This window comes from Protopterus annectens, chromosome 13.part0, assembly GCF_019279795.1.
Source record: "Protopterus annectens isolate FY-2018-M chromosome 13.part0, PAN1.0, whole genome shotgun sequence".
NCBI lineage: Eukaryota > Metazoa > Chordata > Ceratodontiformes > Protopteridae > Protopterus > Protopterus annectens.
The window spans coordinates 886,578,509-886,595,085 of NC_056747.1; the positions used below are offsets into that span (position 1 = coordinate 886,578,509).

General features: G+C 42.6%; 1 protein-coding gene across 2 annotated transcripts in view; it reads right to left on the minus strand.

Annotated features, from left to right (window-relative positions):
• Positions 1–16,577, minus strand: part of LOC122787746 — a 963,913-nt gene that overhangs the window by 653,957 nt on the left and 293,379 nt on the right. The gene's annotated exons all lie outside the window — the stretch shown is intronic.

Here is a 16,577-nt window from a genome sequence, read left to right on the forward strand (position 1 = left end):
TTTCCATCCTTTCCGTATGCATATTCCATAAGTTTTTGGTCCTGTCTGTTGGTTTGTGTTGTTTCCTCAATTTCTTTCCTTCCATAGGCTTATTTTGATTGGTCAGTCTTTCTGCTATTTTTTTGTTCTGTCAAAGTATTTTATAGGCTGTCTATGTACAACGTATTACTCTGGGTATACCTCCCTCTGTTTTGTGGATTTGGGAAAGAAGGTAGGTAGGTGGATGCTGGGATTAAAAACACTGGATACCACCTTGGTCTGGATGTGTTCTGATTCCCTCTGTAGGAGGGCTGTTGCTGGCTTTCACTGAGGAAGGGTTGCACTGCCAAGTTGCCGCTTTAAGCTGGAAACCTATGAAAGATTGTACTTGCCAGTAGAAACAGTGTTTTTCCATGCTGCTCTTTGAGGTTGCTGGGTGTTGCTGTTCAAGGGTTTTGAGCAGGTTCAAGCTGCAAACAAGTTTAAATCCCAAGCCGGTAATGGTGGTTTCCTTGGGTTCCTTGGGTTTGAGCTTCCTGATACTGAAAAAAAAAGCACGCCAAAAACTAAAAATTCAAGTGAATAAAGTTGTCTGCATGTGAGCTGATGCGCTTGATGAAATTATTGATGGGAATAACTCTCCAGAAAGTTAGGACCAAGCCAGACAGAGCGGGATTATTGTTTGCCCCATCTTTCTTTGGGACATCTCTTTTCCAGACAAGCCTTTTTTTTTTCCAAACCTTTTCCTTCTTTCCAAAATTAATCTGTCTTTGCAAGAAGAATGTCTTTAACTCTTTGGAAAAGTTCCTTTATTTCTCTTTATCAGTGGTTGCAGCTGCTGCTATTTGCAGCTGTTTTTTAGTTGTTGTTATGAGCTTTAGTTTTTTTTTGAGTTAACATGTAAGTATAGGGGTATATGGGCCATATTGTTCGGGTTGGGTACGCCAGTTGTGAGGGGTACCAGTGTTGTCTTGGCCAGTTGAATGTCCCAGCATTAGTTTGGACGCTCTTTCCTTGTAGAGGGTAGCTTCCTTGTGTATTAGGTGGCATTCTTGTTTCTTTGAGATTGTTTGGAAGATGTGTTGAAGGGTGGAGTAAACTTCCGAATGCTAGTGGTAGTTCCACTTTCCTGGTGGCTGGATAGATGCTAGGGTCTATGAATAGGTCTCCTTAAGACAGCTCCATTTCTTTCCTGATTTGGGGTTCAGGAATTCCGGGTGCCCTGTTTGTTGAGGCATCCTTGTGGTTCTGCTCGGGGTGTCTGCTAATTTCTGCTCGAGTGTTGTGCTTTGCCTGTGTGTTTGAAGCTGTAATGTCTGTCAGCTTACAACTGTGAGGATCCGCTGCATAGGTCATTGAGTGCCATGGTTGTTGTGAATGAGTGCCTCCCTGTTTGTTGATTCGTTGAGTGTCCTTATCAACTGCTGGTTTATCATCTCCTGGTTTGCCTCTTTTTTTATGGCATGCCTGAGTGTTTGATTTCCTTTAGTTTTACTCCTTTTTCTTGATGATCCCTTATCAGGGAATCCTTGGATTTTTACTGCCATGTGGCCACCCCCATTGTATATGTAGTTCCCATGTGGGGACTGTCCCTGGTGGTTATTGCTGGCTTGAAGCGTAGGTGGCTTTAGCATGGCTGAAACTCGTTCAGGTTTGTTAAGCCTGGAAGACGTCTGAAGTTAGGGAGTTTTTCTGTTGTCAGGTCTGTTTTTGTTTGTAACTTGTCTGGCCTCGCTTCCAGACTGTCCTTTTGTTGTCTTTACCAAGTCTTGGACTTAAATTGATGTTGTGTCCCATAGCCCAAGAGGGCCAGACAGTTCATGATGCCTGTTGGTCTCAGTTTTTTTGAACCAAGAATGCATAGTGCCATGGTTCTGTTTTCTGTGCCTTGCAAAGTTCTTGTGTTTTGATGTCCAATTCTGTCCCAAGTAATGTACTTGTAGTCCATGTCGTGTGGAGAATGTCAGGTAGCCGTACTGTATGTACCAGAGTTTTGTAAGAGTAAAATGACCCTTTGTAAATCTGTTGTCAGCTTGCTTTTGTTGGTCTGTTGACAGTGGCGCCTTTGTGTCCAGGTATCAGTTGGTTCCTGTAATCTGTTGGCTGCTTGTGGCTTGCTGCTGCCAGTTATGATGCCCTCGGCCAGGCAAGAAAAGACAGGGATAGCCTGCAGATTGCGCTGCTGGCAACTCTGATCAAGCCATGTTGTTAACTGCAGGGAATTATGATGAATCCTGCCCAGCATTCGGAGGAGAATGGGGTATGCTCTGAGATCATCTTGAGACAGAAACTTAGACTCCTTGCAGGAATTAGGAAGTAAAAGTAGTGTCAGTTCTTTGTGTTCCCTGGATTACAGGAATTGTATAGAATTGCTTTTTATATTTAAGATTCAGATATGTTCTTTTTTCCTTTTTCAGAACTTGGAACTTGTAAATATGTGGTTTCTCTTGTTGTTTGTTGTTGGATTTGCCACTGTTTTCCTCTTCTTTGTCTCCTGGTCTGGCGTGAGCCTCTGTTTTTAACCTTATTTAGATTTGGCTTGTTCCGTTTTTGGATTGTTTTGAATTGGGCATGAAACTGGCCTGCTATCTCTTGTAAAAGGTACTCTTTGGGGTTTGAAATGAGGTTTGAACTTTCTTTGAAAATGAAACCATTTTTGTCTAGTTAGCCAAGCATTTGTACCCCATGTTGTTGTTCCTAGTCAGTAGGAGTTCTTTGATGTGCGTGTTCAGTAACATGCCAGTGGAGGTGTAGTCATGCCCTGTTAGCTTGCATGGTTTCTTATCACTGTTGGGCCTCACCTCTGTTGGCCTGGCGCTGCCTCTGTCATAGCCTCTCCCTTTACCTCAATTTTGTTTAGCCAGTCTAAACTTGCCTTCTTGCCTTTTTGACCTCACAGAAATTATTCTTTTTTTGCAAGTTGCCTTTTTTTTCACTCTTTTTCCTGCATAACCTTAGGGGTTCTTCTTAACCCCAAACGAGTAATGTTTCAAGAAGCTTTGTCTTTTTTAATATCATGATCCGGTGTTTAATTGTTACAAGTGCACTTGTTCTTTTGCTTGTACATGTGCCATTTAATCTCTGGGTGTCTCCCAGTTTCTGCAAACCACAGTAAAGGTTTAATGCATTTCTTTTTAATGTTGTTACCATCTAATTGATTATTCTTATCAGAATCTTAAGCGGATCATACATCAGGAGAAGCATCATCCAACACTTTAGTATACCGAGGTAGCTAAGAATCTTGGTATTGTATCATCTCCCAGTGTAAGTGGTTAAAGAAGTGAAAACTGAGTTGCTGCTATGTCTTGTATTCTCGTTTCATGCTCTTGACCAAAGGGCCCTTATAGTTTTGAGAACTGCCAGGGTCATCGCTGTCATATAGTCTGGGTCTATGGGAGAAGCCTTCTAATGGTTCTGGTGAGTTGCGCCTGGCCTTATGTTAGCTGGTACCTTGTATCTGCTGGCTAGGTAAATCTGGGGGAGAGACAAGGGATCTGGATGTAAGTTATCATCCACCACAAGAAATCAGAAGAAATCCTCAGCACAAAAGGGAAAGGGGAGTTGCTGAAGGGGGCTAAGAAAGGGGGGTCAATCTGCGCCAGTTTTAAAAATCATTGAACTGTTTATCCCTGTGCTGTTTGAGGCGGAAATTCCAGCATTGGGCGCAATGCTTTCCCAAGTTGGGCAGCAGCCTGGTCTTCAGCATCTGATTCATGGAGGTCAAGATCAGAAGCAGAGATGTCTGGGTTCATGAATGGGCTCAGTCAGACTTCCACATCACAGGGGGGTACTGGGCAGAGGGGCTCTGGGCGGGGGATTCTTACCTGGTCTGCAAAGGAATGAGATGGAGAGAAAGAAGACTTAAATCTAATTCCAGAGATTAAATTTTGAAGGCAGAAGGACCAAGAAGTGGGGGTTGGAAACCAAAAGTTTGGTCGAGTCTGGCCCAAATGCCTCAAGCGCTCATGCTGAGGGAAGGAGATTGCCCCTGGAACAGGCCTTAATGGGATGCTGGGGTAGAGACATCCAAGCATTTACCTACAGGGCAAGGCCTTCACACGGGTTGGTAATGGAGGCGTCAATTGTAAAGGTGCCTAGCTAACGGGCCCAGAAGGGGATGGTTCAGAGGCTGCTTGCCGTGTGTTAAAGTTCCGCACCGCGAGCGACAGCTTTTCTGATTTACCGACGCACTTTAAGCGAATATGGCCAATACAGTTTGTAATTCAAGACCAACAGTTCTTTGTAGCTTGAGGCGTTTTGAGGATCAGCCAGTGAGACTTTCCGGCCGGGCCAGAGGCAACTGGCCTTCAGCCCGAAACATTTGCCGCTGGTGCGTTAAAAGAGGATCACAGCACAGGCCGAACTTTACTGCAGATTTAGTGGGCTGGGCCTAAACAAGACAGACAGTAGGTGGAAATCTTTGAGGAACCAAATTGTTTCTGCAAACTGTTTCTGGCAGCATAAGTAAGCTGAGGCAAGAAAGAGTCGGCAGCAGGAGTGCCCAACTTTACAAGTCTTGGCTTCGAGCTAAGCTCTCTGGCGAAGAAAGTAATCTCTTGATCCGAGCGGGTGCCCAGTTTGAAAGACTTAGCTTGATTTGTTAAGACGCTCTGAGATCGAATGAGGCAACAGGAGAGGATGACTTTTATGGAGCGAAGACATCAGCCGACGACGCCGGATGAAGTGCTTCTCCGACTGCACTGCGACCACTTGATGGGAACGACTCCTGTCCAGTTAGGCATTCACATTTAATCATAATCCTACTGTTACACTGTCAATACACGAAAGGACAGTTTACTTACACTGACATTCCAAGTAAAACACCATCTGCACATCATGATAAATAGGTTATTCTGCTTAATCTACAAGTGACCAGACTTCATAAGTAAACAAGAGGCCAGCAGGTAAGAGACTATTCACAGATAAACTGTAAACCCATCTTCCAAAGTAACATTTAACTGCTACACAAATGCAGCTTTACAGCTAGGTTGTAGTCACTATTTAGTGTGCGAGGTCAGTCAAGAAGTGACCAGTAAAACTGTCTGCATGCGTCTGTGTTCATCTCTATCATCAGTAAACAGATGCAAACTACGGCAAAAGTGAATGCTCAATCCCCCCCCAAAAAAAATTGTGCTATACACATTGCACTGCAGCTGACATTTACACAGCTATTCTCATGTGCTGAATATTGAGTTTTCGTCACCCTCTAGTCACACTGCAATGCCTTAATGTCAAAAGCTTACATATTACATACCTTGCCAATATATTGAAACCACATTACAATATGCTAATACAAAAGCTGCAACTCACCAAATGTTAATTTAAGACTTGCATCACAAGTTCAGGGACTCATCTGTATATACCAGTGGACCTCTCTTGAGAAAGGGTACTCTAGGCCATGTAAGACTATATGACTAAAATGTAAATGAAATACTACAAACATTCAACCAACAGGACTGCTATTCAACTTAACTGAAAACATAAGATATGTCACACACTACCAAAGAAACCAAAGACTGAATACATCCTTAATACAGCAAAGAAAGTGGCGCATTACTGATAAAAGGTAAAATGCCTTAACTCAGTCAAAATGCAGGAAAAGTGCAGTATGCAAGAAATACTTACCAATACAGCTTTGAGAAGTATACCTGTCACCATTCCAGATTTTTACAGAATGTCAAGATTTTTACCTCATATTTTGGTCTGCCTCATAAAATGTGTTGCTTCCTAGCAAATCACTAAGAACTGAAGTCTCTAAATAATGGCACACTTGAGTTTCAGACTTCATATCCTTCATAAAATGCATGCCAACACAAATCCTGGTGATCTAATAACTTTCTAAGTTAACAAGAGCAATATCTAAAATTTGTTCCTATTATAATATTTGAGTACAATGCCCCTTTTAACATGTACCATTCAAAGCAACTGGAGAGACCACAAAGGCTCCTCACAAAGAAAATTCAAGGTCTTCAGCAGCTATCCTATGTGGATCGGCTAAAATTGCTGTCACTTTATTCTGTTTCATACAAACAACTCAGAGGCGATCCCTGCCTTGCATATAAGGTGATCTCTGACCCCACTTTATTGGAAATTCTGCACATCCGCAAGTCAAACGGCACATGGGTTACTTGCTCTAAAGACCTAAACCTGGTATGTGACATCAACAGAACCTGCTGGAGGAACAGATTGGTCTCCAAGAGGTTACCACAACTTTGGAATAGACTCCCAATTCACATCAAACAAAGCACCTCATTGGCCTCTTCAACAAACACAATCTGGACTAATGGATGGGTAACCATAAATTCACTCGGTGTCCCTCTTGGACAGGGGCAACAGCTGTTGATCATGGTAACAAGAGTAAAAATTGGCTAAGCTTGTAAGAGCCATTGGGCCATTAGCCTAGTAACTTCCTACGAGCCAATGAATAGCTAAAAGCTTTACAAAATGGCAAAAGGGACAGCCTCGTCACTCAGATTAGATACGGATAAAGAAATGGCAGTACTATCTGCTTTAAAACTGTACTCAAAATCCCAAATACAAGCAGCTGATACATCCTGTTACAGCCTTTTCCAGAGATGGTGCTTGCAAAACCTGACACCGTTTACTTTCCAAACATCTCTGAACACCTCTGTTTCATCTGAAAACTGAAGTTGGTCCACTGAAAGTACCAACAAAGCTCTCTGCGGTTTTGAGGTTTCCTTAACTATATCAAAATCTGGAATTTATAAGGGAGAAGTCAAAGGAAGGCTGAACGACAAGAACCAAATTTGATAGGCAAAAGTGGGTCAAGCCTTGTTAATTATTTTACTTATTTATTTCACATCTGTTTACCAGGGAAGTCCAACTAGACACAGGTCCTTTTTCAGCGGAGGCCCGGGGAGAAAAGCTACATTTGTTAGAAGTAAGAGAGTTGCAGACTGCAATAAAACACGTTAGTTTACAGTGAAATGTTAAACAGCACATTCTAGACTACAGAGATATTTACAATTAATAGTTGCAACGATTTACATAAACAATTAGGTAACAATGAACTGAAATATTTGCTTGGAGACATTCACATCACATATACATAATGCTGGAACCAGCTAATGTTTAGTAGTGGGCAATTTTACCTCACAACATCCTTGTGTCTATATAATTTAGAGAGATGGGGATTAGTTTAATGCAGAAGTGTTTGAGTACAGGTATATTAAATTACAGAAATAGTAGTATTTGTTTGATTAATGAGGCTGAGATTTGAACCTATTGGGATAGTTACAAGAGCACAGCCAAGTGTCTTAAGTGTGATTTTAGAAGAATTTTAAATTGTAACATGGAGCTACTGGTAGTTATTGGAGAAGGGAGTTTGTTCCATATTTTTGGAATGTAGTCGGAAAAGAGTGATTCCCCCACTGAATTACTGGCATTTGTAACATCTAGGAGGAGTTCACTATTTGAAAGAAGGGATCTGGTGGTGTATGGCCGTATAAGATTCTGGAGAGCTGGGCTATTATCTGGTTGTTGGAAGTATTTTGTAGTCAAATGTTTAATTGATAGAAGGGTAGTAATTGAGGAGTTCTAGCCAGTTTAGCTGTTTTAGTGATGCACAGTGATGAGACCTGTATGAGGCATCTGTAGCGAATTGGGCTATCTTATTGTAATAATATTCCAGTATGGAGAAATGCCATTTTTTTATAGCCAAACTAGTAGGTTCTTTAACTACTATGGATTTGATACAAATTTCTTCAACTGGAGTGAGAGCAAAAAAGTGGTTATTTTTGATAATGACTTCATGCCGCTGTGCTTATTTTTTTAACCCTTTTCAGAAACACTGGAAGTGGCTTTTTTTTTTTTTTTTTTACCCAAATTCAATGATTGCTTGCTTTCTTTGACTAATTGCTTTAAACCTCATCCCCTTATTTTTTTTTGACAGAACCCAACTACCAATTCTTCAAAAAAAAAAAAAAAAAAAAAAAAAAAGGCTACCCGCCTACCACAGGCACAGCTCAGTACATTTTATTTTATGTTAAGATCTTCAAAGAAATGGCAAGTGGATGACAATCATATGCCACCAAGCAGAAATTACTTCACTGATGATGCAGTAAAACCAAAGCATTGAGAAAGGTAAAAACTAAAGAAAACTAGGAATGCTGGTCATGTACAAGTGTCTTGCACACCAGCGAATGTTTCATTTAACACTAGCACTAGACAATCCGCGGTGGTACAGCGGTAGTGCTGCTGCCTCACAGCAAGAGGTTCTCCTGTTCGATTCTCGGCTGGAATGCCTTCTGTGTGGAGTCTGCATGACATCCCCGCGGTCGAGTGGCCTACGAAAGACATGCGTGAATGGGTGTGCCTTCGCTGAAGGTTGGGCGTCGAGCTGGCAACTCGGCACCATAAAAATTGACTGCCAATCATCAGCAGACTGGAGTTCTGCTGTGGTGACTCCTAACCGGGAAAAGCCGAAGAGACAAACAACAACTAGACCAACTGACTTTCAAAAGAATAATTGTGTACCTGATACAATTACTGACCATAAGAAAAAGATTGCATAAAGTGGGTAAACCACAATGTTACAATTTACTTTCACAATGACTCGTCCCCAAAGTTCATTTTTCTTGATTTCCTAGAAACTACAAGCTCCAGAAAGTTATTACTAAACCGTACTTGAAAATGGAACCTATGTACTTGGGATTTTCTCAAACGAACCATTCTAACATAAAAGTAAGACAAGTTCTCAGAGCAACCTTATCACATTATGGAAAATCTGTGCAGGTTTGTTCATAGGTAGGTACTAGGCTATTGGCCCAAGGGCCTAAGTAAGCCTAGCCAACAAGGTTCCCTGTCTTACACCACCAAAGGAAGTTATTTTCCTGTGCCCCTGTCGAGCAGAGCCACAGAAGTGACCCCCGAGGTGTATTTCCTATTTCCCATCCACTCATCAAGATTTTTCTTGAACAGTGCTAATGAGGAACTTTGCTCAACATAAATGGGTAGCTTGTTCCAGAGTATGGGAAGTCTCTGGGACACGAATCTATCCCTCCAGCATATCCTGTTTATTGTGGTGACAAGGTTTAGGTCCCTAGAGCGTGTAGCTCGGTGTGATTGGGATTTCTTTAGGTGTAGCATGTCCAACAGCTCTGGGTATGACATAGCTTTATGTTAGGCAGAGATCACCTCGGAGTAGGTGATATGCTACTGAGTAAAGCTGGAGTTTTTTGAGATGATCAGTGTAGGGCATCTGTTTGAGGCCAGTAATCCTCTTTGTGAGGTACTTCTGTGGCCTTTCTAGCTGCTGCAGATGTCTTATGAGGTACATTCCAAAAGGGGTGTTGTACTCTATAATGGGTCTAATGAGTGTCGAGTAGAGGGGAACAATGACCTCTTTTTTCCTGGAAGAGAACCCTTTTGTGATGAGGTGTGCCACGTAGAAGGATTTCCTGACTACTGTGGTGATGTGATTATCAAAGGAGAGACTACTGTCCACTTAGGTCCCAAGGTCTCTTATCACACATTCGGCGTTAAGTAGACTGCCGCCTATGTGGTAGTTCATGGATACAGAGTTTTTACCAAAGGGGATGACAAAGCACTTTTTGGCAATGAGCTTGAGGCCATGGCTCTGACACCAGGCATCTGTCTCAGTGAGGCTCTTCTGTAGGACATCATTAGGGGCCTCGACTAGAACTTTGTTAGCCAAAGGCCTTCTGTGTTAGCCTGTACTTCAGAGAAGTGGATACCAAACAGGAGAGGTCCCAGGACTGAATCCTGTGGTACACCACTTGTCACTGGTTTGAAGTCAGATTTGGAATCCGCAACTTTTACAGTGTGGGTTCCGTCAGTGAACCAGTTGGCAAACCCATCTTGCGACATAAGGATTTAAACCTAGTTTAGTGAGTTTAACTATAATTCTGGAATGGAGGATGGTGTCGAAAGCCTTGGCGAGGTGAAGATAGGCTGTGTGTACCACCTTACCCCTCCCTCATCTACAGCTTTGGTGACTACCTCAGTGTCGTCTATCAGGTTCAGTAGGCATGAACTGCCTTTCACAAACCCGAACTGGGTGGAGTCCAGAGTTTGGAGGTTACCAATATTTTTGTTTATGAGTTCCATGAAGATACGTTCCATGGCCTTATAGTCCAGGCTTGTCAGGCTAATAGGGCGATAGTTCCCAGGATCAGTGGTGGCTCCCCCTTTGTGGGGTGGAATAACTGTTCCTGTGCGCCATTCAGTGGGCACAAAACCTGATGTGAGGCTATGACTGAACATGGTGCTTAGGTGGGGAGAGTCAGTTCGTTCTGAAGTTTGTGTAAAAAGCAGCCTGGGATGTTGCCTGGTCTCATGGATGCTGTGTTTTTGGCTTTAGAGAGTGCAGCTTTTACCTGCGTAGTTGTGATTACAGGGACTCTGCATTCTTCCTGTATAGATATGGGCCCTTTAGGGGATGAGAGGGGGTAAAGTTAGCACTGAACCTATCTGCCAGGATGTTGGTAATATCAGTTGGTTCTGTAATTTTCGTGCCGTTGTGCTGCAACTCAGAGCAGATCTTGGTGTTGTCATTCAGATTCTTGACATAGCTATAGAATGCTTTGTGGTTGTCCCTAGCATCAGTAGCGATTTTGTTTTCATAGCTAGCTTTGGAGGATCTTATAAGGGATCTCAGCTACTTACTAAGGCTGACCAGGGAGCTCCTCCACTCATGGGATTTTCTCTCTTTTGTAACAGTTTCTTCCTTCTGTTGTAGAGTTTGTTTACGGCAGGGGACCACCAGATTGGCTTCCTTTTTTTGGAGGACAGCATCTTGATTCCATTTGGGACAGCATGATCCATGCACTCGTGTAAATGCTTATACAGTGCATTTGTATGGGATTCAGCAGTTGTAACTGTATTGTCCATCTGCATGGGTGTCATGAAGTTCGCCACTTCTGTCTTAAGAAACATGAAGTTGGCTTTGGAGACATTTTTTTACCATTGTTTCCTTAATTGGGGGGGGGGGGGGGCTTGATGTGGATATCTAGGGCGATTACTTTATGGTCAAGATCTGACCAACGAGGAGTTGACTTCAGGTGCAGAACACCAGTCACTCATGTTGGTAATGACTAGGTCTAGGATATTGTTGCTCCTGGTGGGGGTGTGGATAAATTGATCCAAGGCATTGGAATTTATGAATTCCAGAAAGCGCTGAGTGAAGGAATTGGTACACGAGTAGTTTTTGCAGTTAGTGGTGGGGTAGTTGAAATCGCCCATTATTAGGTTGTTTGGTTGAACCCTAATATTTTCCAGTATATCAAGAAAAGAGGACTGAGAATCCTGGTGCATGGTGGGGGATCTGTAGCAAGCTACAATTTGGATTGCAGGTTTGCCCAGAGTTAGTTGCACTTGGAAAACCTCGGATGCAATATGCTGAGCAACTAGCCTGGAGGTGTGGATATCCTTAATGAAAATGGACACACCTCTGCCTTTGGTACTCCGGTCCAGGTTAGATGGCAGAAAAGTGTGGCATGAGTTATAGCCTGGTAATGCAGGGGGTGCTCTCTGGAGCCTGGAACCAGGTCTCAGTCACTGCACAGATATCGATGTTCTCCATTTTAAGGAGTGCCTTGAGGGAGTGCATTTTGAGATTTAGACTTCTAGCATTGAGTAGCATTACCCTCAGTTTTTGCTTGCCTGTTCCTGTTACGGTGGTGAATTTGTCATTTGAACCTTGCCTAAAAAAAGGCATTATAGGTGCGGCAAGAGCCTTAGCCAGTATCCGGAATCCCAGGGATTCTCAGGCCATCTCTGGAAAAGCATCATGGTCTGTCGACCATTTCATCTCAGGCAGACAAATGCTGGATGACACCAGAAGCTTAGCCAATTGTTGAAGTCAATCATTTTGTCCTTGTACTGCGGTATCATTCTGGGCGATGGCAGGATTCTACTCAGGGCTAGGTTCATACCTGCCTGAGCTACAAGATCGGAGAACTCTTCCATGTCTCTTTTCATGTAGACCAGGGGGGTAAAGTCTCATGTCATTCACACCAACATGGACGACAGAGCCATATTTCTACTTGCTGTGGAGTGACCTGAGTGCGTGGGTTATGTGGTGGATCCTGGCACCAGACAGGCAGCTGACAGTAACCTTCTCCTTGTTTAGCTTGGTGAGTGGGACATCAGTGTGCCTAACTATAGAGTCACCTATGACTAGTGTGTTGGGTACATTGTTTTGCCTTATGGGCTGTAGTTGAGTGGCACACCGAGTCTGTGGGCTATGTGTCACTTGCGTTGTGTTGGGGGGGTGGAGTTTGCTTGCGCTTCTGCTTTGGAGGTCTCTGTTGCTTGAGCAGATTATTATTGAGAGCCTCCGCGAATGTTTTTGTGTTTCTATATGTGGAATTTGGTGGTGTAGGTTTAGTGGGACTATGTGATGAGTGTGGTGTGGTGCAAGTGTTAACCTTCTCCTCCTGACTGTCAAGTTCAGTCTTGGTTGGAGAGAGCTTCACTTCCGGTTTGACTAGATAAGTGCATCTCTCACAGGTTGTAGTGTTGGGTGGTAGAAGGAAAGGGTTGTCTGTGTACATGAGGCAATTGCTACATTGCCTCAAGATGCCCAGATTCATCAGACAGACATGAGAGAACACTGGGAGCTGACCCTTGGACATGCCTGAATAAAAAAATATTTTCCTCTAGACAACTGAGGAAAGTGAATACAAGAGTTGTTTTTCTCTAAGCAAGTGATGAAAGTAAGTTGCACTTCAAAGACCAGAATCATTCACAGGTTCACAGGTTCACAGGTGTATACTAGGCTAACGACCACTGGGGCCTTTATAAGCTTAGCCATGCAACCCAAATGTATCCCCATTTGTTTTGGCCTTAGAGGTTATTTTAAGGAGTATATGTAAGCTAGAGCATGTTTTACAGACTGCCTCTGTCCATCAACGACACAGTTGCTAGACTTGGGGTGAATTTCTGATTTGCCATCTACTGGTCCAGGTTACACTTGCATAGGGTTAGGGAAGAACTCTGCTTTACATTAATGAGAAGTCTGCCCCAGAGGAGGAGAATTATCTAAAACACATACTGGTCCCCCTCAACATGTCCTATTTGTGTCACAAGCAAGGTTCAAGTTCCTGGATTAAGTAGTTCTGATGATATTGGTTTTGCGGATATGCAAAAGGTCCAAACAGGTTCCAAGGATGCCTCATACTCCAGGCACAGATTGCCTCTCAACAGTCTGTAGTAAACAGAGTACAGAGATAGGTCTTTGGAGCAATTTGCTGTTTACACCCTGTATTCTTTTTGAGGAACCTCTGTGGACATTCCAGTTGTCAGGTACATGACAAAGGGGCATTGTATTTAATGATGGGTCTGATGACAGCCAAATGCAGAAGAACAATGACACCCATGGACCTAGATGCCATACCCTTGCTTATAAGCTGGGCAACTTACAATGATTTCCTTACTACCTTAGACACATGTTGGCCAAAATCCAGGTTACTATCCATATATATCTGCAAATTCATGACTGCTGCATCCACTCTTAGTGATGTGCTATCAGTGAGGTAGTTTCCTCGAATGGCCGACTTCCCAAAGGTTACTGTTATGCATTTCTTACTATTGAGTTTTAAGCCATGGCTTTGGCATAAGTCCTGTAAGATGTTAGTTTCTTTTGGGGATTTTATGACTGCTCCTAGTTTTCAGTCATCTGCAAACTTGATCAACCAGAGGCCTTTGACATTAGTTTTGACCTCCAATAAGTAAATGTTAAAAAGGAGCGTGCCTAGCATATATCCCTGAGGGACTCTGCAGACCTCTTTGTGGAGGTGGTCTCTCATATCCTAACTTCCTGGGTCCTATCAGAACCAGCTGGATATCCAGCAAGTAACATAGGGGTTACCTGGTTATCCAGTGAGTAACATAGGAGTTACCAAGTCAAAGTAGGCAGTATGCACCCTTTTGACCTCATCCATTGCCTTGGTGACCTTTTCAAAGAAGTCCACCAGGTTGAGTAGGCATGATCTGCCACTGACTAAGCCAAACTGGGCTGGATCCATTGTCTGAAAGTTTCCAATGCCATTATTAATCATATCTGTGATCATTTTTCATGTGTTTGCATACGAGACTAGTCAGACTTAAGGATCTGTTGTTTGAAGGGTCCACTGATGGACTGCTCTTTTGCAGAGGGATGAATATTGCAAGTCCTCCAGTCACATGGTACAAAGCATATCTGCAGGCTATGGTTAAAGTGTGACTTTAGAGGTCCAGATAGGTCATGTTTCAGGCTAATTAAGAAGCATCCTGTCTCCTGATTTCCTCTATCCAGGCGTTAAAGATCCAGGATATTTAATCTCCTGGGAACAGCTTTTTCCCCTCACCTGCAGAGAGATGCCCACTCTCTTTTCAGGGTTAAGAATGATATCTAATTTAGAAATGTTGATCACTATCCTAACCACTTTGCACCCAGTAGTTAACTGCTCTGATGCTAGCCAGTGATCATAGTCACTTGAGGACAAGAGGACATCATTATCCATTATCAACAGAAATTCAACTGTCATGTCCTCAAACCGGATATTCTAAAAATGAAAGTTATGTACTTACCATAAAAATAGATCCTTTCATCAGAGTCAGACACAACATAGAGGTCCTTGAGCCACTGCCCAGATCCAGTCTAGCAAATTCAGTGCTTCAGCCTCAAGCCATTCAGTCTTCCCCTTCCCATAATGCCCTGCCTTCACCTGACTAAATAAGATATCAAGTTCGACTCCCAAACCTGAACATTCAAATGTTAAGACATGAGGTGTCTTTCCAGATGAGATGTAGCATCAGCAGATGCAGGTTCAAATGGTGGAAAAAGACTGGCTCTTCCATTATTTAAAAAAAAAAAAAAAAAAGGTCACGTTTTCCATGGTCATCCACTAACCATTAGCTCTATACACCAACTTCTCATGATCCATTCATTCCCCCTGGCAACAGTGCTCAATTCATTTGTTCCTGGGACAAGGACAGTGTGAATTTAGAGTGAAACCGCAATATGCATGGAGGAATAAGATTTTTCGGTTTACTATTAAAATGTCGAACGGCACTACGTCGACTGTACTATAGTCGAACACGGAAGATCGAAAATAGTAATGTCGACGTCAAAAAAACAATCTAGGAATGGTTTTAACATGGGTTGAGGTAGGTGTTCAGTATTATTCTGAACTACAAACATCTCCCCTACCTCAACCCATGTTAAAACACAGTCCTAGATTGTTTTTTTGTTGTCGACATTACTATTTTCGAACTTCCGTGTTCGACTATAGTACAGTCGATGTAGTGCCGTTCGACATTTCAATAGTAAATCGATTTTTCTATTTAATCTCAAGTCCATTAGCACATGTTCAGCAAGTCTCCCCAAGATTCAGCATGAAATGGGTATCAGCAAGGTGTCACTTTCTTCCTCAAATGGCAGAACCTCAAGACCTCCCCACTCTCTAACCCCCCCCCCCACACACACACACACACACACACACACACAAGCCAGCTCTCTTCTGTGGTCACCTGTCTCCCTCAGGAGCTCTATCACAGCACAAAACGGCCCAAGCATGTACCTCCCCCTTGAAGGAAGAGAAGCCAGATAAGACATTACTTCTCCCCTTCTCTGTCAGCCCCAACAGACAGCAGAGGTACTAACAGATTTCTGTCACATATGTTACAGTTAGGGCTCCATTCTACACTAAAAGAGCTAACTTTTTCCATCATAAAATGTAAGCACTAAACAGAGAAACGGTACACAGTTAAATGCAGGAACCTTTTCAAGGCAGCTTTCACCATAAGGTTTTTTTTAAGACTAATGACAAAACATAAATCTAGCTACAGAAGAAAGATATACTCTGATAAATAAATGCAAGCCTGCCTCACACTGTTCAGACAGCAGAGTATTGAAAATGGGAAAGATTTTAGGTGCTCCTGAAAAGCTATCTGCATGAAGTCTCTTCATAGGTGAATTCACATCTTAAAGGAAATCAAGAGTAGCATGAAGTGTTCACAACTGAAAACAAACCTTCAAAGTAAGAAACCTGATGCTAGTTTTGCTTAATAACCTAAAAAAAAAAATATATATATATATATATATATATATATATATATATATATATATATATATACACACACACACATACACACACACAAACACACACACACACACGAAAGGAAACTTGTCAGGAATATAAAAATAATAAAAGGCAGGTAACGCAAAACAAATTATAAAGGAAAATGTAATACAGAGCAAGCAATGTCACTTACTGTCAAACCTGAGTTGTGAACAAGGAACATACACATACAAGTAGGTACCAGGATCTGCCACATAACGCATGCACTCAAGTCATTCCACAACAAGTACAAATACGGCCCTGTCATTGTCATTGTCCATGTTGGAGTGAATGACTTGAGACATACCTGCCTGGACTACATGAAAAGAGACATGGAAGTGCTCTCGGATCATGTGGCCTAGGCATGTATGAACCTAGCCCGGAGTAGAATTCTGCCTTCGACCAGAATGATACCACAGTACAAGGACAAAATGACTGACTTCAACCACTGGCTAAGCTTCTGGTGTCATTCAAAGGGGATCCAGTATCTGTCTGCCTGGGACGACATGATCA